This window comes from Pseudorca crassidens, chromosome 4 (genome assembly GCF_039906515.1).
Source record: "Pseudorca crassidens isolate mPseCra1 chromosome 4, mPseCra1.hap1, whole genome shotgun sequence".
Classification (NCBI taxonomy): Eukaryota; Metazoa; Chordata; class Mammalia; order Artiodactyla; family Delphinidae; genus Pseudorca; species Pseudorca crassidens.
The window spans coordinates 25918663-25942648 of record NC_090299.1 but is presented as its reverse complement, the minus strand read 5'-3'; the positions used below and the strand labels follow the sequence as shown (position 1 = coordinate 25942648).

The 23986-nt window shown below is 40.7% G+C and overlaps 1 protein-coding gene across 5 annotated transcripts in view; it reads left to right on the top strand.

The window, feature by feature from the left end:
- Positions 1 to 299: 299 nt before the first annotated feature.
- Positions 300 to 23986, top strand: part of UGT8 (UDP glycosyltransferase 8) — a 94092-nt gene continuing 70405 nt past the window's right edge. For 2 of the 5 annotated variants that reach the window (XM_067735215.1, XM_067735213.1), the window contains exon 1: positions 300 to 530. The gene's annotated coding sequence lies outside the window, so the exon portion shown is untranslated. Of the gene's footprint in view, positions 531 to 15923; positions 16446 to 22581; positions 22603 to 23986 lie in introns of those variants that run through there. The other 3 variants (XM_067735210.1, XM_067735211.1, XM_067735214.1) reach the window with 3 other exon arrangements.

The window sequence follows — 23986 nt, the reverse complement described above, 5'->3', positions numbered from 1 at the left end:
GCCGACCGCCGCTCCGCCCGCGAGCATCCCAGTCCCAGGACTCTTAAGCCCTCGCTCAGCCCGCGAGCGCGTGGCACGAAGGCGCGTCCGCATCCATGCCCCAGCCGAAGGAGCAGGAGGTGCTCGCAGCCCCAGGCGTCTGATGCGAGGCTGAGCACGTGGCTGCCCGCGTCGTGCCCCGCTGAGCCAGGCGCGACAGGAGAGGGGCGCGCTCCAGCTCTGCTAGCCGCGCGCTAGGCGAGGCGGGGCGGGGCGGGGCGGGGCCGGGGGGGCGCGGCCGCCCGCGGAGAGCCGCGGAAGAGCAGGCGCGCCGCGGCCGTGAGGGAGGACACGGTTCAAGCTTTGCAGTCAACTGTGAGTCCCGAGAGCCAGTCCTAAGCTAACACACTAACTCTGCAGCCTTCCTCACGACCCCAAGCCACCGAAGGCGGCGACACCTGATCCAGCACACAAACGGGTCCCTTCTGTCCCCGGATACAATTTCGCGGCGGAGACGCACTCAAACTCACGCGCAGCTGCCAAGAGCGGAGGTAAGCGGACGGACCACGCCGCTCCAGCGGGCGGAAGCGGGGCGGGGCGGCAAGAGGAGAGGGGCGTTGTTTGCTCCCTGAGGTGAGTGCCGGGCGGATGGCTGCGACCCAGGGGTGGGGGGTAGGGATCCGAAAGTGCAGATGGGGTTGGACTGAGGGGGTAAGGGGTTGGGGGTGGGTAGGGTGTGGGGCGGAGGTGTGTAAAGGAGATCTTTCCTTGCTGCCTCGCTCGCGCCCGTGCTCCTTTCCCGGCCGTATGGCGCCCGTTTGAGGGTCCTCTCGCGTTTCGTGCGTGCAGGCTGAGAGAGGGGATCACCCGGCGTGGATCTGGCCAAGGACCTTGCACTTGACCCCGGAGCTATGGGCACCGCGGAGCCCCCGCCGCCAGCCAGGGATGGGGGCCCGGGAGGTGCTTGGGAAACTCTGCAACTCTCCTCTACTTCGTCCTCTCCCTGAGGGGGAACTAGACCTGGGTGCATTGGGGGTAGCGCGTGTCTTGGGGCTACACACACAGACGCACAGAAACAGGGACCTTTCAGTGCCCGCAAGCCTGTGCGACCCCCGGAAATGGACAGTGGTCGCAGGGTCTCCGCGCGGATGCGGGAGCCATATGGCGTGCCCTTGCTTTAGAGAAGCGTGTGCGGGTTAGGAGGCGAGAGAAGGACGCGCTGCAGGAAGTAGGGCGCCTTCCACGGGCTAGAGGAGCGGCGAGGGGGCCTGGGATGCGTGGTTTGGAGTTGTACGAGGCAAACCGCATCGGAGTGCGACAGGGCAAAAGGACAGTCACGCGTGGCGAGGGGGTTACTCAATCGGTATGTGTAAATTCGCTGGTTTAATGGAGGGTTTATGAAGTTGAGTACGGGGAACGTGCCGCTCTGCAGCACTTCCGTAGGGAAAGTACCACCTCTGTACCTGTACCTCTGGTTCCCATCGCCGAAAAGCAACCCCAAGGGGGTGGGGTGGGGGGTGGTGAGGAGGGGAGAAAGTGAAAGAACTTCTGAAAGTACTGGAACTCGGAATACTAGATTGTGTTAACTAGTCATTATCACGGGGGAGAGGGCGTATCGCAAGGGGGAGGAGTGGGTAGCATTCGAGTCACCTGCATTATGAACCAGTGTTAGCAATAGAGGCAGCCTTTTATTTCAAGTGGGTTCCACCCATAAACGATAGGAAAAACACTACTCTAAAAACCTTCGATTTCCCTTGGGCTGTCATCTCGTACAATGAGTTTTTTAAGATTAATGACATGAAGGTGTGGTTGTTTGGCTAGATGCCAAGTGTGCTGTTGTTTCTATTTATGATAATTTCATGTTCAAAGAAAAAATAAGTCTGCACTCAGAATTGGTGTAATTGGTGTGCTTTATTTCCACTTACTCCCAGAAAAAAATGCCACTTGAAGGAAGGCTAGGAAGTGCTTTTTAATTGGTATGTTAATAGTGTTAGGAGTAATCACATTTTATTCCCTGGAGAGTTTTAAATTAATGGAAGAGTCATGCACATCAATATTGTATAGTGAGGGAATCCGAACTTTGCATTAATTGAATTAGATCATAAACCAGACTATTTTTTCTGTCTCAGAGAGAAACAGTGGACTAGCTTTCTCTTATGGAAACTATCTCCAGGCAGTTTGAGATAATTGCTTTTGGACTGTTTCTGTTCGGCAACTATTCTAGATAATTCTAGAGGGAAACACTCAAGTGCTATTTGATTTGCCTGTCACCCACAAGGTAAGGTTGACATCTTGTGTGATTTAGAGCTATAGCAGTGTTTAAAAACTACAATGAAGCATACTTCCGTGACATTTAGTAATAGCTTGATAGTATATTAGTAGCTCGGGCATAACTGAGTAAAAACTGTACTTGTGACTTTCTTGTGATAATACTACTGTAGAGATTCAAACTCTTTTTAAGTCTAAAAGTTCCAGAGCTTTATGCTTGTTGTACTAATGCCTGGTGTGCATATTAGAATAAGTAAACCAATGGAGTAAAAAATATTTGTAAAAAAATTTATTTTTTGTAAAATCTTTTTGTGTGTAAAGAGTTTGAAAGTTCACATTTGATTTGAATTACTTAAAACATTTCATGGTACCTTATGAATAACTATCAGCTTAATTACCATGTAAATATTGATGGCAAAGGAAGAAAATAACCACACTCTCAATTGTCAGACTCCTTTTCGAAGTTATTTATGTGCTTGTTTATAAGATAATATTGACTTGATGCTGTTTAATTCACATTAGATTTCCAAAGTACACCAGGAGAGTAAGAACTTTTGATTGTTTTTGCAATATGTCATAATATCTCATTTATTTGACATTATCTGGGCTATTACTTATTTACATAAGCACATTTTCAAAATAGCTGACCCCTCACACCGTTAATTACTGACACTTTAAAAAGTTAGCTATTCAAACAAGTAATTTCTAAATATTACACTCTTACTTGCTCCCCAGGATGTAAGTTATTTTTTTTTTGTTGGACTGTCTTTATGAACATGAATTCATAAAGAATTGAATAGTGCTATTCCTTGAGGTGTATAGAGCTGTTTTTGTTTATAGTAAATGGCCTCAGCCTGCCTGGTTGAAATACTAGATTGGGGACAGAAGTACTATTCTTTTTTTTTTATGGTTTTTCTGGGTCCTCTTTCTGTTATCAGCTATCACTTTCTGCTGCTGTCAGGCTGTGAGCGGGCCCTGCTGCTCTATTATCTGTTGTCTTTTTTTTTTTTCTTTTTTTTTCCTGAAATGATGTGGGCTATTGCTCGAGTATAAAGCCTGCGTAATTTGTGACAGGTACTTGCTGTTCTCATCCTTTGTTTCTGGGCTAGATAGTGAGCTCAATGGCTGAGGTTCCTAGAAGGGTAACTTCTATATAAATGATTTTAACGTGTTTTTTTAATAGAAAATTTTGTATATGAGATCTTTAGAAGGGTGTCTTGATTTCAGACATTCAGTCTTCTGGAAGATCTTTGCTTTTCCAAGAAATTGAAGCAGGCTTTAAAAAAAGTTTCCTTTTCTATGGTAGGCCCAGATTGTCTTTGTTTAGGAATATGTGTCCGATGATACTTTACATCCTGCTTTCAGCCATTGAAATTGACTAGCTGTATGTAATGTTGGCACTATTTCTCTACTCTGGAAGCTAGGAATAAGAAGTGTGATTTGATAAGCCTGGTGCCCATACTTGAAGCTAGGTGAATCATTTCAGTATTACTTTGCATACCCACACATGGGGTTACATAATCAGATGAGTTTGAATAAAGTTGTTTAATTTAGTGTTGAAAGCGGTGATAATTATATCTTCCTAATCTAAAGCATTTCACAAACATCCTTCTTTTTTTCAACACATACTTATGAAAAGCATACTATGCATTGGGCACTATGGTCCTGTACACTGGGGATATGCAGACACATAAGACCATGGGAGAACTCTGGGTTTAAGAGGATTAGATAGAAAACAAGTTGGCTTCAATAAGTACAAAATAATGTTATATGTTCTTGAGTGCTTTGATAGAGAAATGCAGAGTGCCCTGAACAGGCATTTGGAAGTGGCCAGTTCTACATGGGAACAGAGACTAAAGAGGCTTCATAGAGAAGGTGACAACAGAGGAGTCAGTGTAGACAAGGGCAAGATCATGGAGGACTGTTTGCCATCCTACGGTGTGTGGACCATTTTCTCTTCAAGGTTGTTTTAAACAAAGGAGTGGTGAAAACACAGCTCTCACAGCAGTCTAGAAGGATGGATCTGAGGTGTGAGACAGGAATAACAGGTTAGAAGGTATTGGGGTGATCTTGCTAAGAGAAGTTGAGGAACTTACATCAAAGTTGTGGCAGTGAGATGAAGAAGAGACTTTGGTCACGCAGATGTTAAGGTGGTAGAAGCTCTCACATTAGGTGACTGGTTAGATGGTGGGTGGTATGGGAGGATGGGATAGGGACTTTAAAGGAGAAGCCGATCTGAGGACCAAGGATGATAGAGTTCAGCTTTGGACATGTAGAATATGAAGTGCTTATAGAAAATCCAGCTGGAGATGAGTGTCTGATGGATCATTGCACAGAACTTCTGAGCAGAGAGGTCTGGGCTAGATAGGTAGGTAGATAAGTGGATAGATTAACGGATGGGTGGATAGACTGACTGCTTTAACCATTTTCAACATATAGGTGGTTGCAAAAAAAAAACACGGAAGTCAGTAGATCTTCTAGGGCAGGTTCAGAGAGTAAGATGAAAAAAGAGGCCTGGGGAGATTCTAAAATCAAATTGTTGGCTATAGATATAGGGAGCAGTAAAGAAGAAAAAGGTACAGAGTGAAAGTCGGGAGGAAAATTAGGGGAGAGTAACTTTTAGTAGCTGAAGGAGGAAAGAATTTCAAGAAATGAGGGTCTAAGTACTAAAATGAGGGGTATCAGACAGTCCTGGTTCTGCCCCTGACTAGCTATGTGACCTTAAACTCAGAATTTAGTTCCCTTTCCTCATTTACATAATGAAGATCAAAGTGTGACCTCCCAGGGCCACTGTGAGGATCAAATGAGATAACGTCTATCAAGCTCAGTGACTGCAAGTTATCTGGTTTGTGTTCAGTAAGTGCTAGCTGTTTTTATGGAAAACAGGACTTGGATTTGGTGATAGGGAGGTCTGTAGAGACTGCTGCTTTCAGCAGTACTCGCTCTCAGGGTTTAGGGAGGGTGATTAAAAGATATGTTTCAGATGGAAACTTGATCATATTTATAGCCTTTGAGGAGGAAGCCAGTACAATAGGGGCACTTGAAAATTTTGAAGGGAAAAGAGAGCCATTGGAACATGTTCCTTGACTGGGGGGCAGGGTTGGCTCAAGAGCTCTGGGAGATGTTAGCTTCCTCAGGACAAGCCATGCTTCCACCAGCCTGGAGGGTCCACAGCATCTTTGTTGCTTTTTAAAAGCATCTGGTAATCAAATCATAGACATTTTTAACGTCTTCTTTAAGGTTTCTTGGTATTTAAGTGAGTTTAAGTGAGTTCTAGTTTCTCAGATAATATAATAAGGACAAAGATTATTCATTTTAAAAGACTCTGAAAACAAAAACAAGATAGGTGATATTAAAACTGAACACAGTGTAATTTAATGTTTAATTCAGAAGGCATTTCCATGTCTAAGGCATGGAAGGCATTTCCATAGGGTCTTAAAAATCAACACCATGGAAATCAGGTATTAACCTGTGTAATAGGGGAAGGACTGATTTGTAAATTTCTTAAAAAATTGAGCTGACCATAGTAATATTTAAAAATATCTACTTTTGGGGCTTCCCTGGGGCGCAGTGATTAAGAATCCGCCTGCCAATGCAGGGGACACGGGTTCGAGCCCTGGTCCAGGAAGATCCCACATGCCACGGAGCAACTAAGCCCGTGCACCACAACTACTGAGCCTGCGCTCTAGAGCCCGCGAGCCACAGCTACTGAGCCCACGTGCTGCAACTACTGAAGCCCGTGCGCCTAGGGCCTGTGCTCCGCAACAAGAGAAGCCACCGCAATGAGAAGCCTGCGCACCACAATGAAGAGTAGCCCCCCGCAACTAGAGAAAAGCCCACGTGCAGCAACGAAGACCCAAGGCACACAAAAATAAAAATAAAGTAAAATAAAATAAAATCTACTTTTTTCCTTAGGATTTTCTCTAGTTGGATGAAGTAATGCTTTATATTAGAGATAAACATCTAAAATTAGATTTCTATTTTAATATGTATATATTTTTTACCCTGTAATTAATGGGTATTTTGAAAAAAATTTACATATGTGAATTGGTTTGGGAACCACTCAACAATTGAACATGGTGCATGATGTTTACTAGTTGGTTTTTTGTGATTAACTGGTTATAAATATTCCATTTTAGTTCAAATTAGTAAGTCTGTTTCAATACATGCTTATTAATATTCACTACTTATCATTTGTTTTTATATATATGTATATCTATTATATATATATATATACACATACATATATATATATATAATTTTTTTTTTTTTTTGGCTGTGCAGTGTGGCATGCGGGATCTTAGTTCCCTGACCAGGGATCAAACCCGTGCCCCCTGCAGTGGAAGTGTGGAGTCTTAACCACTGGACTGCCAGGGAAGTCCCTCATTTGTTTATATAACGTGTAGCATAGTACATAGTTTTTAGGACATCCAATAAATGTTTTCTGAGTAAAATGAAATTAGATGTTCAGTATTTTTAAGGTGAACTGAAGTCCATTATGTGTGTGGTTTTTAACCTTTGATGACGTTCTTTCCCTGAAATTCTCTAGCTACATTTTTTGTTATCAGGACCTCTCTGTTTTGGAGTTGAGTTTCCGTCTGTTGTGCTAACTCCCTCACAGTGTATGGTCCCACTCTTGCAAAACGTAGTGGGCTGTGCCGGTGATTTTCAATTTAGGACTTCTGACAGTTCCATGTTACATATTCACCAACTCAGTTTTGGACTCTATACTGTCCTGCTCAGGACTCCCTTACAGAGATGACAAGTGCCACATTGAAATTAACTTAGACGTGAGGTCAGCATTTAGGAGTGCAGAGCCCCAACAAAGACGGAACCTTTGGGTTTGTGAATGGCACGGTATGTAGGACAGCCTAGGTCAGTTCCTACTCTGGTTGGAAATTTATGTAAGTATTAAAACATTTGGATTAGATAGAAAGAATGTGTAGTTAGGAACATTTCAGAGATACTGTGTATTTTGCTAATAGCTTTGTGCTATTTGTCTGAATTATTAATAATGGAAACAGTCACTATATTGGAGGTGTAATTTCCCTTGACTTGATTTAGAGAACAGAAATGAACCTTTTGGGATTCTAGTCCACTAAATAAATTTACATTGTAACTGATTTGGTAAATATTTGCTTGATTTGGGAATATTATGAATACAAACATGTGTACAATTATTTTGCACTTTTCAATTCTATTTCGAAGAAATTTGATACTTGACACATTTTCAAGAGTTATACTATTTTAGCTATTACATTGGCTATAACTTGCTTTAACAATAACCATGGGGCTGATTTTCCTTCAAGTGGGATGTTTTAGTGTAAACAAAATGTTCCCATGGATTTAAAAACTTTTTAAAAAGTAGAATCAAGTGTACGAATATGCTGTATATTTTTATAATATGTTCCTGAAAAGTAGTATAAAATTTGGTTTTTATAAATTGAATATTTATAGAATTTAAAATTTTCAAAACACTTGAAAGTAAGGCAAAATTTTAACTCTTAAAATATAGGTGACGGGTATACAGATGTTTTCTATATTAATCTTTATACTTTTCCATAGGTTTGAAATAGTCGACAGTCCAAAATATATGAACAGTGATTTTAAAGCATATCCTATTTTAAAGGTACCCAGAGACTTTGCTTATTTAAAGCAATCTCGAAGTACACCTCTCTATAAAAGGAATCCCATTTTGGTTAATCTGTTTTGCAAATTCAAACTTTCCTAATGGACTTACACAACAACAACAACAAAACTTAGGGACACCTCTGTACCACATTGTAAATATACTCACATACACCATCTTAAGCTTGTAACATACAGGCTTAATCTGATTCTAGACCTCATCCTCACCTTAATATCCCTTATTCAGAAGAGAAGGCATTGACAGGAAGAATTTTTTTTTTTTTTTTTAACTAGCAATGGAATAAGCCATCCACTGGTGTTGCCTTCCTGCTTTGAGAGAGCTGCCCTGAGACTGGGCGGATGACACAGGCCCTGCAGTCCCTTGGCTGTGGCTTCTCCTTCTGAGGAAGGCCATGTGCTTTACATAGACTTTGCATGTGTGCTGCTGTACCTGTGGTTCATCTGTACTCGTCAGCCAATCAGGAGAGTGGGGCTTAGAGGAAAACTAGTCAAACAGGTTTGCCTGTCTACTTGGGGGGGGGGGAGGGAGCAGTGAAATTTGTGGATAAGGTCAAGGGTGAAACTATTTTAAGGAATATTAATGCTAATCACTGACTCTGTTTTTTCCTGGTTTTGAAAATACTTCAGGGGCATTTGTGAGAATATATCTTAATGGAGCTAAAGCGAGAGTAAGGAAAACTGGAAGGAGAAATAAATAAGAAACAGGGAATTAGAGCAAGATGGAGAGTGGACAAGGAAAGACAGTAGTGGAGGGGAAGGAAAAAAAAAGAGGAAAAGGACAAGTGTCTCGGTGGCATATGTGGGCTTTGTGTGAACCTGGAGCATCATAGCAGGAAACCATAGTATTGATCTGAGCATGAGTTTAATTAAAACCAATAGCTGTGATCCTCAATATCCCAAAGAAGGAACAGCCTACTGGCTTAGGGCTGAGGTTTACTAGGAACGTTGGTGGGAAAATGTAGTTACCATCTCAGACACTACCTTTATGTGGGAAATTCTCAGTTCCTTTGAACAACAGTCAGATGTTACATTCATACAGCTTTTTTGCACTTTGCAAATTGCTGACTCATACATTCTGTCATTTTATCCTCATTCTGCCCCTGAGCGTTGTCCGGTAGGTAGTCACATCTTACAAACCATGACCTGGGGGTGCAGAGCTCTGAAATCACCAGGACAGTCTGCAGGGGATTTGATGTTGGAACCCAGGCTCCTGGCTACTCATTTTCCCATGGGAATCCTGGCTTTCAGGGCTCTCTCTCGTCCGGCTGCCTTCTGATCACCCTTGTTTACTTCCTCCTGTGCCCAGCACGTTCCATTTATTGGGTTCATTTCTCTCTTTAAGCGTTTGCTTTAGGACACCCCACACCTGAACTGTTCTTTTTTTTTCGTCTGTGCTTTCAAATTCTCATCCTTCGTGGTTTCTACACTCAGTCCCACCTCAGACTGTTGCTTCCCAGTTTCTTTTGCTTTTGACTTTCCTGTCTACATTTGTCCATGATATTTGAACACTTAGTTACATTCATTCTCCCTCTAAGAAGAGTATGCGCAGTTAGAGTGTGGACTTTCACTCTTAGTTTCCCCATAAGACCTTGGACAAACATACTAATCAGAGGTAACATATTTAAACGTAATTGAATGATACCTTCAGTGACTCATAAAGCAGGCAAGGAGGTAAATTCTCTAAAATGCTGTATGTATATTGATGCTTTTTTCCTTTTGTTTATTTTCAAAACCACATATTCAAACTTGAAATGTTCCCTTCCTTTTTTTTTTTCAAGTATGGAGTATTAACTCTTTTTTAAAAATTACTTTACTTTTATTTTGCATCTTCATTGGAGTATAATTGGTTTACAATGGTGTGTTAGTTTCTGCTTTATAACAAAGTAAATCAGTTATACATATACACATGTTCCCATATCTCTTCCCTGTTGCGTCTCCCTCCCTTCCACCCTCCCTATCCCACCCCTCTAGGTGGTCACAAAGCACCAAGCTGATCTCGCTGTGCTATGCAGCTGCTTCCCTCTAGCTATCTATTTTACGTTTGGTAGCGTATATATGTCCATGCCACTCTCTCACTTTGTCACAGCTTATACCCTTCCCCCTCCCCATATCCTCAAGTCCATTCTCTAGTAGGTCTGTGTCTTTATTCCTGTCTTACCCCTAGGTTCTTCATGATATTTTTTTTTTCTTAAATTCCATATATATGTGTTAGCATACGGTATTGTCTTTCTCTTTCTGACTTACTTCACTCTGTATGACAGACTCTAGGTCCATCCACCTCATTACAAATGGCTCAATTTCGTTTCGTTTTATGGCTGAGTAATATTCCATTGTATATATGTGCCACATCTTCTTTATCCATTCATCGGATGATGGACACTTAGGTTGTTTCCATCTCCTGGCTATTGTAAATAGAGCTGCGATGAACATTTTGGTACATGACTCTTTTTGAATTATGGTTTTCTCAGGGTATATGTCCAGTAGTGGGATTGCTGGGTCATATGGTAGTTCTATTTGTAGTTTTTTAAGGAACCTCCATACTGTTCTCCATAGTGGCTGTACCAATTCACATTCCCACGACCAGTGCAAGAGTGTTCCATTTTCTCCACACCCTCTCCAGCATTTATTGTTTCTAGATTTTTTGATGATGGCCATTCTGACTGGTGTGAGATGATATCTCATTGTAGTTTTGATTTGCATTTCGCTAATGATTAATGATATTGAGCATTCTTTCATGTGTTTGTTGGCAATCTTTATATCTTCTTTGGAGAAATGTCTATTTATGTCTTCTGCCCATTTTTGGATTGGGTTGTTTATTTTTTTGTTATTGAGCTGCATGAGCTGCTTGTAAATTTTGGAGATTAATCCTTTGTCAGTTGCTTCACTTGCAAATATTTTCTCCCATTCTGAGGGTTGTCTTTTGGTTTTGATTATGGTTTCCTTTGCTGTGCAAAAGGTTTGAAGTTTCATTAGGTCCCATTTGTTTATTTTTGTTTTTATTTCCATTTCTCTAGGAGGTGGGTCAAAAAGAATCTTGCTGTGATTTGTGTCATAGAGTGTTCTGCCTATGTTTTCCTCTAAGAGTTTGATAGTTTCTGGCCTTACATTTAGGTCTTTAATCCATTTTGAGCTTATTTTTGTGTATGGTGTTAGGGAGTGATCTAATCTCATACTTTTACATGTACCTGTCCAGTTTTCCCAGCACCACTTATTTAAGAGGCTCTCCTTTCTTCACTGCACATTCCTGCCTCCTTTATCAAAGATAAAGTGATCATATATGTGTGGGTTTATCTCTGGAATTTCTGTCCTGTTCCATTGATCTATTTTTCTGTTTTTGTGCCAGTACCATAATGTCTTGATTACTGTAACCTTGTAGTATAGTCTGAAGTCAGGGAGCCTGATTCCTCCAGCTCCGTTTTTCGTTCTCAAGATTGCTTTGGCTATTCAGGGTCTTTTGTGTTTCCATACAAATTGTGAAATTTTTTGTGCTAGTTCTGTGAAAAATGCCAGTGGTAGTTTGACAAGGATTGCATTGAATCTGTAGATTGTTTTGGGTAGTAGAGTCATTTTCACAATGTTGATTATATCTCTCCATCTATTTGTATCATCTTAATTTCTTTCATCAGTGTCTTATAATTTTCTGCACACAGGTCTTTTGTCTCCTTAGGTAGGTTTATTCCTAGATATTTTATTCTTTTTGTTGCAGTGGTAAATGGGAGTGTTTTCTTGATTTCACTTTCAGATTTTTCATCATTAGTGTATAGGAATGCCAGAGATTTCTGTGCATTAATTTTCTATCCTGCTACTTTACCAAATTCATTGATTAGCTCTAGTAGTTTTCTGGTGGCATCTTTAGGACTCTCTATGTATAGTATCATGTCATCTGCAAACAGTGACAGCTTTACTTTTTCTTTTCCGATTTGGATTCCTTTTATTTCTTTTTCTTCTCTGATTGCTGTGGCTAAAACTTCCAAAACTATGTTGAATAAGAGTGGTGAGAGTGGGCAACCTTGTCTTGTTCCTGATCTTAGTGGAAATGCTTTCAGTTTTTCACCATTGAGGACGGTATTGGCTGTGGGTTTGTCATATATGGCCTTTATTATGTTGAGGAAAGTTCCCTCTATGCCTACGTTCTGCAGGGTTTTTACCATAAATGGGTGTTGAATTTTGTCGAAAGCTTTCTCTGCATCTATTGAGATGACCATATGGTTTTTCTCCTTCAATTTGTTAATATGGTGTATCTCATTGATTGATTTGTTTATATTGAAGAATCCTTGCATTCCTGGAATTAACCCCACTTGATGATGGTGTATGATCCTTTTAATGTGCTGTTGGATTCTGTTTGCTAGTATTTTGTTGAGGATTTTTGCATCTATTTTCATCAGTGATGTTGGCCTCTATTTTTCTTTCTTTGTGACATCCTTGTCTGGTTTTGGTATCAGGGTGATGGTGGCCTCGTATAAGGAATTCGGGAGTGTTCCTCCCTCTGCTATATTTTGGAAGAGTTTGAGAAGGATAGGTGTTAGCTCTTCTCTAAATGTTTGATAGAATTTGCCTGTGAAGCCATCTGGTCCTGGGCTTTTGCTTGTTGGAAGATTTTTAATCACAGTTTCAATTTCAGTGCTTGTGACTGGTCTGTTCATATTTTCTATTTCTTCCTGATTCAGTCTTAGCAGGTTGTGCATTTCTAAGAATTTGTCCATTTCTTCCAGGTTGTCCATTTTATTGGCATAGACTTGCTTGTAGTAAGCTCTCATGATCTTTTGTATTTCTGCAGTGTCAGTTGTTACTTCTCCTTTTTCATTTCTAATTCTATTGATTTGAGTCTTCTCCCTTTTTTTCTTGATGAGTCTGGCTAATGGTTTATCAATTTTGTTTATCTTCTCAAAGAACCAACTTTTAGTTTTATTGATCTTTGCTATCGTTTCCTTCATTTCTTTTTCATTTATTTCTGATCTGATCTTTATGATTTCTTTCCTTCTGCTAACTTTAGGGTTTTTTTGTTCTTCTTTCTCTAATTGCTTTAGGTGCAAGGTTAGGTTGTTTATTCGAGATGTTTCCTGTTTCTTAAGGTAGGATTGTATTGCTATAAACTTCGCTCTTAGAAGTGCTTTTGCTGCATCCCATAGGTTTTGGGTCGTCATGTCTCCATTGTCATTTGTTTCTAGGTATTTTTTGATTTCCTCTTTGATTTCTTCAGTGATCACTTCATTATTAAGCAGTGTATTGTTTCACCTCCATGTGTTTGTATTTTTTACAGATCTTTTCCTGTAATTGATATCTAGTCTCATAACGTTGTGGTCAGAAAAGATACTTGATACAATTTCAATTTTCTTAAATTTACCAGGGCTTGATTTGTGACCCAAGATATGATCTATCCTGGAGAATGTTCCATGAGCACTTGAGAAAAATTCATATTCTGTTGTTTTTGGATGGAATGTCCTATGAATATCAATTAAGTCCATCTTGTTTAATGTGTAATGTAAAGCTTGTATTTTCTTATTTATTTTCATTTTGGATGATCTGTCCATTGGTGAAAGTGGGGTGTTAAAGTCCCCTACTATGAATGTGTTACTGTCGATTTCCCCTTTTATGGCTGTTAGTATTTGCCTTATGTATTGAGGTGCTCCTATGTTGGATGCATAAATATTTACAATTGTTATATCTTTTTCTTGGATCGATCCCTTGATCATTATGTAGTGTCCTTCTTTGTCTCTTGTAATAGTCTTTATTTGAAAGTCTATTTTGTCTGATATGAGAATTGCTACTCCAGCTTTCTTTTGATTTCCATTTGCATGGAATATCTTTTTCCATCCCCTCACTTTCAGTCTGTATGTGTCTCTAGGTCTGAAGTGGGTCTCTTGTAGACAGCATATATATGGGTCTTGTGTTTGTATCCATTCAGCCAGTCTGTGTCTTTTGGTGGGAGCATTTAGTCCATTTACATTTAAGGTAATTATCGATATGTATGTTCCTGTTCCCATTTTCTTAATTGTTTTGGGGTTGTTGTTATAGGTCTTTTCCTTCTCTTGTGTTTCTTGCCTCGAGAAGATCCTCAAGCATTTGTTGTAAAGCTGGTTTGGTGGTGCTGAACTCTCTCAGCTTTTGCTTGTCTGTAAAGGTTTTAATTTCTCCATCAAATCTGAATGAGATCCTTGCTGGGTAGAGTAATCTTGGTTGTAGATTTTTCTCCTTCATCACTTTAAATATGTCCTGCCAGTCCCTTCTGGCTTGCAGACTTTCTGCTGAAAGATCAGCTGTTAACCTTATGGGGATTTCCTTGTGTGTTATTTGTTGTTTTTTCCCTTGCTGCTTTAAATATGTTTTCTTTGTATTTAATTTTTGACAGTTTGATTAATATTTGTCTTGGCATGTTTTTCCTTGGATATATCCTGTATGGGACTCTCTGTGCTTCCTGGACTTGGTTAACTATTTCCTTTCCCATATTAGGGAAGTTTTCAACTATAATCTCTTCAAATATTTTCTCAGTCCCTTTCTTTTTCTCTTCTTCTTCTGGAACCCCTATAATTTAAATGTTGGTGCGTTTAATGTTGTCCTAGAGGTCTCTGAGACTGTCCTCAGTTTTTTTTCATTCTTTTTTCTTTAGAAAAAGAATGCAGTTGTTACTTCCACTATTTTATCTCCCAGGTCACTTATCCATTCCTTTGCCTCAGTTATTCTGCTATTGATCCCTTTTAGAGTATTTTTAATTTCATTTATTGTGTTGTTCGTCATTGCTTGTTTCATCTTTAGTTCTTCTAGGTCCTTGCTAAATGTTTCCTGCATTTCCTCTATTCTATTTCCAAGATTTTGGATCATCTTTACTATCATTATTCTGAATTCTTTTTCAGGTAGACTGCCTATTTCCTCTTCATTTGTTAGGTCTGGTGGGTTTTTATCTTGCTCCTGCATCTGCTGTGTGTTTTTCTGTCTTCTCATTTTGCTTATCTTTCTGTGTTTGGGGTCTCCTTTTTGCAGGCTGCACGTTCGTAGTTCCCATTGTTTTTGGTGTCTGTCCCCAGTGGCTAAGGTTGGTTCAGTGGGTTGTGTATGCTTCCTGGTGGAGGGGACTGGTGCCTGTGTTCTTGTGGATGAGGCTGGATCTTGTCTTTCTGGTGGGCAGGTCCACGTCTGGTGGTGTGTTTTGGGGTGTCTGTGGACTTATTATGATTTTCAGGAGCCTCTCTTTTAATGGGTGGGGTTGTGTTCCTGTCTTGCTAGTTGTTTGGCATAGGGTGTCTAGCACTGTAGCTTGCTGGTCGTTGAGTGACGCTGGGTGTTGGTGTTGAGATGGAGATCTCTGCAAGATTTTCACCGTTTGATACTATGTGGAGCTGGGAGGTCTCTTGTGGACCAGTGTCCTAAAGTTGTGTCTCCCACCTCAGAGGCAGAGCAGTGAGTCCTGGCTGCAGCAACAAGAGCCTTTCATCCACACAGCTCAGAATAAAAGGGAGGAAAAAGTAGAAAGAAAGAGAGAGAGAGAGAGGGAGGGAGGAAAGAATGAGGAAGGAAGGAAAAGAAAGAAAGGAAGAAAGAGGATGAAATAAAATAAAGTATGGTAAAATAAAATAAAGTTATTAAAATAAAAAAAATTTATTAAGAAAAAAAAATTTTTTTAAGTTAAAAAACACATCAGACGGATAGAACCCTAGTACAAATGGTGAAAGCAAAGCTATACAGACAAAATTTCACACAGAAGCATACACATACATACTCACAAAAAGAGGAAAAGGAAAAAATAATAAATCTTGCTTTGAACCTCCTCAATTTGGGATGATTCGTTGTCTTTTCAGGTATACCACAGATGCAGGGTACATCAAGTTGATTGTGGAGATTTAATCTGCTGCTCCTGAGGCTGCTGGGAGAGATTTCCTTTTCTCTTCTTTGTTCGCCCAGCTCCCGGGTTTCGGCTTTGGATTTGGCCCCGCCTCTGCGTGTAGGCCGCTGGGGGGCGTCTGTTCTTTGCTCGGACAGGACAGGGTTAAAGGAGCCGCTGATTCAGGGACTCTGGCTCACTCAGGCCAGGGGGAGGGAGGAGCACGGATGCGGGGCGAGACTTCGGCGGCAGAGGCCGGCGTGACGTTGCACCAGCCTGAGGCACACCGTGCATTCTCCCGGGGAAGTTGTCCCTGGATCCCGGAACCCTGGCAGTGGCGGGCTGCACAGGCTCCCCGGAAGGGAGGTGTGGATAGTGACCTGTGCTCGCACACAGGCTTCCTGGTGGTGGCAGCAGCAGCCTTAGCGTCTCATTCCCGTCGCTGCGGTCCGCGCTGTTAGCCGCGGCTCGCGCCTGTCTGTGGAGCTCCTTTAAGCAGCGCTCTGAATCCCCTCTCCTCGCGCACCTGGAAACAAAGAGGGAAGAAAAAGTCTCTTGTCTCTTCGGCAGGTCCAGACTTTTTCCCGGACTCCCTCCCGGCCAGCCGTGGCGCACTAAGCCCTGCAGGCTGTGTTCACGCCGCCAGTCCTCTCCCTGCGCTCCACTGGAAGCCCGAGCCTCAGCTCCCAGCCCCGCCCGCCCCGGCGGGTGAGCGGACAAGCCTCTCGGACTGGTGAGTGCTGGTCGGCCCTGATCCTCTGTGCGGGAATCTCTCCGCTTTGCCCTCCGCACCCCTGTTGCTGCGCTCTCCTCCGTGGCTCCGAAGCTTCCGCCCTCCGCCACCCGCAGTCTCCGCCCGCGAAGGGGCTCCTAGTGTGTGGAAACTTTTCCTCCTTCACGGCTCCCTCCCACTGGTGCAGGTCCCGTCCCTATTCTTTTGTCTCTGTTTATTCTTTTTTCTTTTGCCCTACCCAGGTACGTGGGGAGTTTCTTGCCTTTTGGGAGGTCTGAGGTCTTCTGCCAGCGTTCAGTAGGTGTTCTGTAGGAGTGGTTCCACGTGTAGATGTATTTCTGGTGTATCTGTGGGGAGGAAGGTGATCTGCGCGTCTGACTCTTCCGCCATCTTACCCCTCTCACCCTTCCTTTGTTTTTAAATGAAATGTTCTGTATAAACTGCTGTATCATTTAGTTAAAACAGAAGAAAAAAGTTGGTCTGTAGAAAGGTTATATATAGTTCTTTGAACTCATCATTATAAAATTAATAATTGTTTAGTAGATTTTTCTTTTAAAATTTACCTGGGGCTTCTAATGGATGGAAGTGTATTCACAGCTAATTCTAAGAAAGGCTAATAAGAGGAAATAATGACAGAGATAATTGTTATTTAGTTTCGGGTTTTTTTTTTTTTTTTTTTTTTTTTTTTTGTGGTACGTGGGCCTCTCACTGTTGTGGCCTTTCCTGTTGCGGAGCACAGGCTCCGGACGCACAGGCTCAGCGGCCATGGCTTACGGGCCTAGCCGCTCCACGGCATGTGGGATCCTCCCGGACCGGGGCACGAACCCATGTCCTCTGCATCGGCAGGCGGACTCTCAACCACTGCGCCACCAGGGAAGCCCTATTTAGTTTTTAATTTGGATTTATATTTGAATATAAATATGGCTGATGTCAAGGAATAGTAGTTGGAAAAGAGAATGATTACACATATTAGGAAGCTGTGACTTCAGAAGCATTTAAATGCTCCCTTCTCCCCCCACCCCCCAGTTAAGACGTTTTATAGCGATTAGCCAGAAGCACAGGCTGAGTTCTTTTCCCTCTTACCAAAGTTCTCTGGTTCAGAATGTCTCCTCTTCCATCTCTTCTGGGCAGGGCAGTAGGAGTAGGAATAGGAATAAGAATAGATTTCAAGAAATCTCTTCAAAGAAAGGAAATCAATGGGTTAGGAAAGAATATTATTAATAAGAAGTGATGCCTGACTCTTATTTGCCAGTTTTAAATAATTCTTGAGAGCACTGAGAGGTGATTGTTATTTTGACTAGCATATGCTTTAGAGTATACTTTTTGTTCACATTTCTAAACAATGCTAAATATGCAGAAACAAGAGCCTCTGGCTGTCCTGCTCCCTCTTTTTGCTCTCTCACTGTTTCATTTGTCTGCCTTTCTGGAGATAATGTCCTTGCCTTTGGTGGGGAGTTCAGAAGAGAAATCCCAGTGAATGGCTTGCAAATTGTCAGTAGGAATGTGGGTAGAGGTGTGTTTGGGGGGCTGGGGGAGGGTGGTAGAGTCTGCCCATCAGTAGAGTAGGATCTAGTCATTTTATTCAGATCGTCCTGTATAGTAGTTGTCCAGCCTCTATACGAGCCCAACTGCTTTATGCTTTCTCATCATTATTTTTACCAGTAAAAGTAATTTAGCTTATCATTTTGATACTACATAAATGCAGTACTACTCTTATTCCTACTCTGCTCACAAGGCATGGAAGGGGAGACACTTTGAACCAGACATGTTGAATTCCTGGAGGTTTGTCTAGTGAGCATCTGTAACATATAAGGATTAATCCAGGGACTTCCCTGGTGGCACAGCGGTTAAGAATCCGCCTGCCAATGCAGGGGACGTGGGTTGGATCCCTGATCCGGGAAGATCCCACATGCCACGGAGTATCTAAGCCCGTGCACTATAACTACTGAGCCTGCTCTCTAGAGCCCGTGAGCCACAACTACTGAGACTGTGCTCTAGAGCCTGCAGGCCACAACTACTGAGCCCATGTGCCACAACTACTGAAGCCCGCGAGCCTAGAGCACATGCTCCGCAACGAGAGAAGCCACTGCAATGAGAAGCCCGCACACCGCAACAAAGAGTAGCCCCCACTCGCCACAACTAGAGAAAGCCTGTGTGCAGCAACAAAGACCCAACACAGCCAAAAAAAAAAAAATGAAAGAATTAATCCAACCATTCGTTCACAGGCAGCCTATTATATGATAGAAGTCTTCTGCCATAGAGCCAAAATACATGGTGACTTTTCAAATTTAGTATAAAATTGAAAGGTTTTTATGTATAAAAGTGTAAGAAGGTCATTAGTAAGCCTTTTCAAAGACTGCTGATTTGCTTTGTGGATCCCAGAATTCAAGAAAAAGCCTGTTATCTGGCATGTGGCGGTGGCAACTTTGGAGAGTCTTTATGTGGTATAGATAAGAGATACTGGATTAGGACCCAGGAAACCTGAGTGCTAGTTCCGACTCTGCCAATGAGTAACTATGAACTAGCCAAATGATGCTTGGCAACCACCCGCTGGAGACCTTGTCCCTTTCTCTACAAATGAGAGGGCTTGGACTCAGTTATCTTTAGCTTTTAAATTGGGACTGATTTATTGCATAAAATATGAAAATACATATTTTAACATATAGTTGGCATCATTTCATAACAAGCATATTAATATTATGTTTGCAAGACTGTTAACAATGGCAGTGATATACAAAATACTTCCTTAGACTTGCCTCATTGTGTTGACTATCAAGTCTAATCCTAGATGCTTAGAAGCCACAAAACTACATTTTTACTTGTTTGTAAGGGAGTATCAGAGAAATGCATTCTCAGCCTACCAAAATCTTCCTCTTCTGGAGAACAATATAAGGTTGCTGTTTTATCTGATCCTCCATAACAACCTTCTCTTTGTGATTTGACTAGCATTTTATGAGACAGCAGTGGGGAAGTTTGCTATTTGTTCACTCTACAGGACTTGCAAGGAACTGAATAGGGAAATATCCAGAATTATTTTAAGTTTGTTTTTTGGTTATATTTGGCCAGACATTTTGGGTCCCAAAACATGTTTAAGTTATCACATGGGGATGTATTTTGTGACTCTTATAATGTTAATGTAGATAATGTTAAAAATTCGCTTAAACTAGTGATATTAAACAAAGGATATTATTAATAATAAGAGAAACAATCCCATGATCTTTTGTGATCCTAGTACATTTTCGAAGCCTTAAGATTCTCTAAGAAATGGTGTATTGAAAAGCTGTTTCCCACACATGTGATTTTGTCCCATTGTGGGAGAAGATAATTTGATCTGCATTTCCTCCACATTCATTGTGGTATTCTGCTAATTAAATCCCAATGAAAGAGTTATAAAAAGTCCTAATGAAACATTTTAAAACATTAATCAAACATCAGTTTTTTTTTAAGAAAGCATATACCTATGAGAACCTAAAGCCTCATACAAACTCAGTTGTACGATTTATGAAAATTTTCTCATTTGTTTAAGGATGAGATCAGAATCAAAACAAAGAATTTCCTTATTGTTTGCTGAATGTTGATCACATGATGCAGAAGCATGGAGATAACTGGTACCAAGCTGGTCTTAAGGAGGTGCAGAAAAAGAAATCCACACTGTATCTGTGGATATGGGTATCTATAAAATTGTGGTTTTTAAAATTGCAAACTTTTTTCTCTATCAGTGATTCTCAAAATGGTCCCTGGACCAGCAGCATCAACATCCCTTGGGAATTTGTTAGATATGCAGATTCTTGGACCCCTCCCAGATCTACAGAATCAGAAACTGAGGACAGGCCTAAAAGTCTGTTATAACAAACTCTTCAGGTGATTCTGATGCATACTAAAGTTTGAGAACCACTGATCTATGATACTAAATATAACGAGTTCCAGTTTTCTCATGTGATGAAAAAATTTCTAATCATTTTAGGGACAAAAGAAAAATCTAGTATAAATTTCAAAATGTTTTCCTGGTTAACAGTTTTCCTGGTTAGTTTTTATAACCTAAATTCATGATACTGTATATTATTTACTAATTGGTTGTTTAGGGGTATTCAAGTATTCTTAGTTTTGCCAACACACACACACACACACACACAAGCTCCTCAATTTATTAAAAGACAACAAAGTGGGTTGGATTAGTGTACTTTTGTGTATTTTGCTATGACTTTGTGAAAGTGTAGCTCACTGGTTCTCAATATCATAATCCCTTGGGGAGCATCAAAAAGAAAACAAAAAACTCTAAGACCTAGGTAGGCCTCACCTCCAGAAATTCTGATTTTTAATTGATCTAGGTTGGGAGCGGCAGGTTTTCAGGCGTCTCTAGTTTTCACGGGCTCCCCAGATGATTATAATGAGCAGTCAGAGTTGAGAGCCACTGGAGTGGAGCTGTTTGTTGGAAGATTGGCTCACCTACCAGATATCAGTTCCTTAAAAAAATTGCATATTAAGTCCATTAAGTCCTTTCGTTATTTTAAGCAAATTGTCTTTTGTTTATGTGTGATTGAAAAACAATTTGTTTTCCAGTAGGTTATTGGTATTGTTGACTGGTTGACCTCATTATTGATCATGTTTTATTACTCTTCGTTCTACCTCTCGGCTTGACTCTAAATCTTTGCTTACTCACAGTGCGGTGTGCACACCTACAGCGTCTCGTGTCACCAGAGAGCTCGTCAGAAAGAAATCATTTGGGGCCCCATACCAGACATACTGAATCAGAATTGCATTTTAAAAGCATCCCTATGAAATGTGTCTTCACAGTAAAGATTCTCTAGAACATAAAGTTTAAAATCAGGGTGAATTTCATTTTTCTTCATTTTTTTTCCTCAGCATCCATTGATCTGGTCTTAACTACTTTTGTGAGCCAAATCATATCAGTCTCATTAAACTTATTCTTAATCCCATTTTTCAGTAAGCTTTAGAATTGTAAGCGATGTTCCAGACCATCTAATTTAATATCTTCACCTGGCAGGTGAAGCGAATTAGGTGCAGAGAAATTTAATAACTTGGCCTAAATTACAAAGGCTGTGGATTTGGGCGTCCATAGATGCATGCCATATATATATTTATTTTTTTCCTTTAATTATAGGGACTTCATGATAGGGTCACTTAAAATGATTTTATTATCATAATATAAACAACTTGAGATGTGAGCTACCTGAAAAGACAGTCTTAGGTTACCTAAATATGACACAGATCCAAAACACCAAAATTTTAAATACACGTTGACATTGATTTAAATTATCCAAAGGGACATTGCTAATACTTTACTAATACACTAATATTTCAAATTCTCTTATAATTTGTATAATTTAGTGATAATGGTAAAGTAGAATATGTGATATTAAACTGAATGAAAATTGAAAGGTACCACATGTCTTTATAAATTACTAAAACTGTATTCACACGCTCCTGAGAGATTGCAGGCACTTTGTCACAGGACATTTAAAAATACTTGGGGAGTGTTTATTTGTTTATTTTGGGTTCCTCGGGATCTGTGGTTGGGCATTGTCATTTTCTGAAGCCCCAGGACAGTTGAGCTTTATCAGGTCTTTAAATTTCAGATCCACACGTCCACTGCATCACTTGTATTTCTCTTATTGCACATAAGGATTAAGTATGAGATCCCTGTCTCTCAATCTGGTGGTTGAATTGCATCAAGATCTCCAGCTGCTTCTTACAATTGCAGGTTTGGGGATTTGTCCCCAGACTTCATAATAGCCTGTGTGTTGAAAAGACCCTGGAATCTGCATTTTTAGTTAGCACCGTGGGTGTTTCTTTTGGATGTGAACATTTCAGAATCGTTTCATTAGGCGATTAAATTTGTGTTTAATATAGTTAAATTTAATCGCCATCATTGAGCATTAATTGGATACATATAATTTACTGAGTACTGAGTGCAATGTCGGTTGGTATCCATATGATCCTATTTTTCTTTTCTCTCTTATTTTCTTGTTTTTTATCTTACCTTCCCACCTGATGATTTCAGAGAAGGATCCCAAGTGGGCCTGGGCCAGCTATCACTGTTAAGCGAATAGAATCGAGTTTCTCATTACAGCTTCACTGCCTGTACTATAGATGTCTGGGAAGAGGTAATTGCAGATACTGGCAGTGTAGACAAGTGGTAAGTACAGCTAACCTGGAGTGTTACAACAGCAACAGCAACAGTAAATGACAACAAAAACATTCCCTACAACTTCTCCTTCAAAAGGAGGCTTTTCCTGTACCCCTTGGCACTCATCAGAGGACCAAGTGCGGAAATGAATTTTTTGAACTTTATTGCTAATGGTTTATTTCCTTCAGTAGTTTGCATTTCTCTTAAGCTGTGCACTTCCAAACAAATAAACGTCTTGAATTTTTCTGAATGAATCAAAACCATTAATTTAATAAAGTGGCAAATTTTGAAAATCTGTTCTCTCTTTTTATTAACTGCCAATAGCCAACCGAATGTAGGGTTTTTACCCAGATTGCCCTCTTGATTAATTAAAGGTGCCAGACCACAGCTTTTTTTTTTTGGTGGGAATCATTAGCCGACAGCAGGTGGCCTTAATTTCCTGAATTATCTCTCCCCATCACCCACCCCAAGTCAAGGTGTTCCCACTTCACAGTGTGATTTTAGGGGACTCCTTGCTTTCATAGTTTAATTGCAAATAGATGGTCATAATTAACTTCAGAACACAAGATATTGTTTACTTATGAAAGATGAATGTTGAAACCTGGGCCGTTTAACAACTCTAGCAATAAAGCTGAGTTTTCCCCCAGTTTGACCACAGTTACAATATGTTTTTTCAGCTTTGTTTTCTTCCTCTCTTTGCATGGTGGGATGAAAGTGGATTAAAAATGGATATGAAGCTCTGCAATATACTAGATAATTTCTTATCTCAGTCTTACTCTCAATCATATTCTCATCTATAAATGGGAACAACTATTTTTGTCTTTATCTCAGTATAAAATGAGATAATACTCATAAAGTCTGTGACGCAGGGAAGGTACATTGTACAGCTCTTTTTACAAGCTGCTGTTTATTGGTAGTTTTATGTTAGGATATAGATTTCAAGCTATGGGGTGACCAGCTCCTTCTGGTTTGCCCAAGACGTTCCCAGATTTAGTGCTGAAACTCTGCATCCTGGAAATGCTGTCAGTTCTAGGATGGTTGATCACCCTAGTGCTGGAAACTGTCAAAATAACAATGACTCTAAGAAGGTAGTTGAGTTGTCTCGCAGATGATGGTTACAATGGGCAGAAGCAGGCAGAGCTGATACTCTGGTTCCACAGTGTCAGGTGTCTTTGTTGTTACACCTTTCCTGGTTTGTACTTCTGTCTCGTGGTCCAGGATGTTAATCATTATTACGTCCTCATTCCAGCCAGCAGGAAGGTGAAAAGGGAAATCTCTAGGTGTATAAATTAGAATTGCACATATCACTATGCTTCCATCCCATGCCCATTTACTAGAACTTACTCATTGTGGCTAAAACTAGCCCCTAGAGAGGTTGGCAAATGTCCTTAGT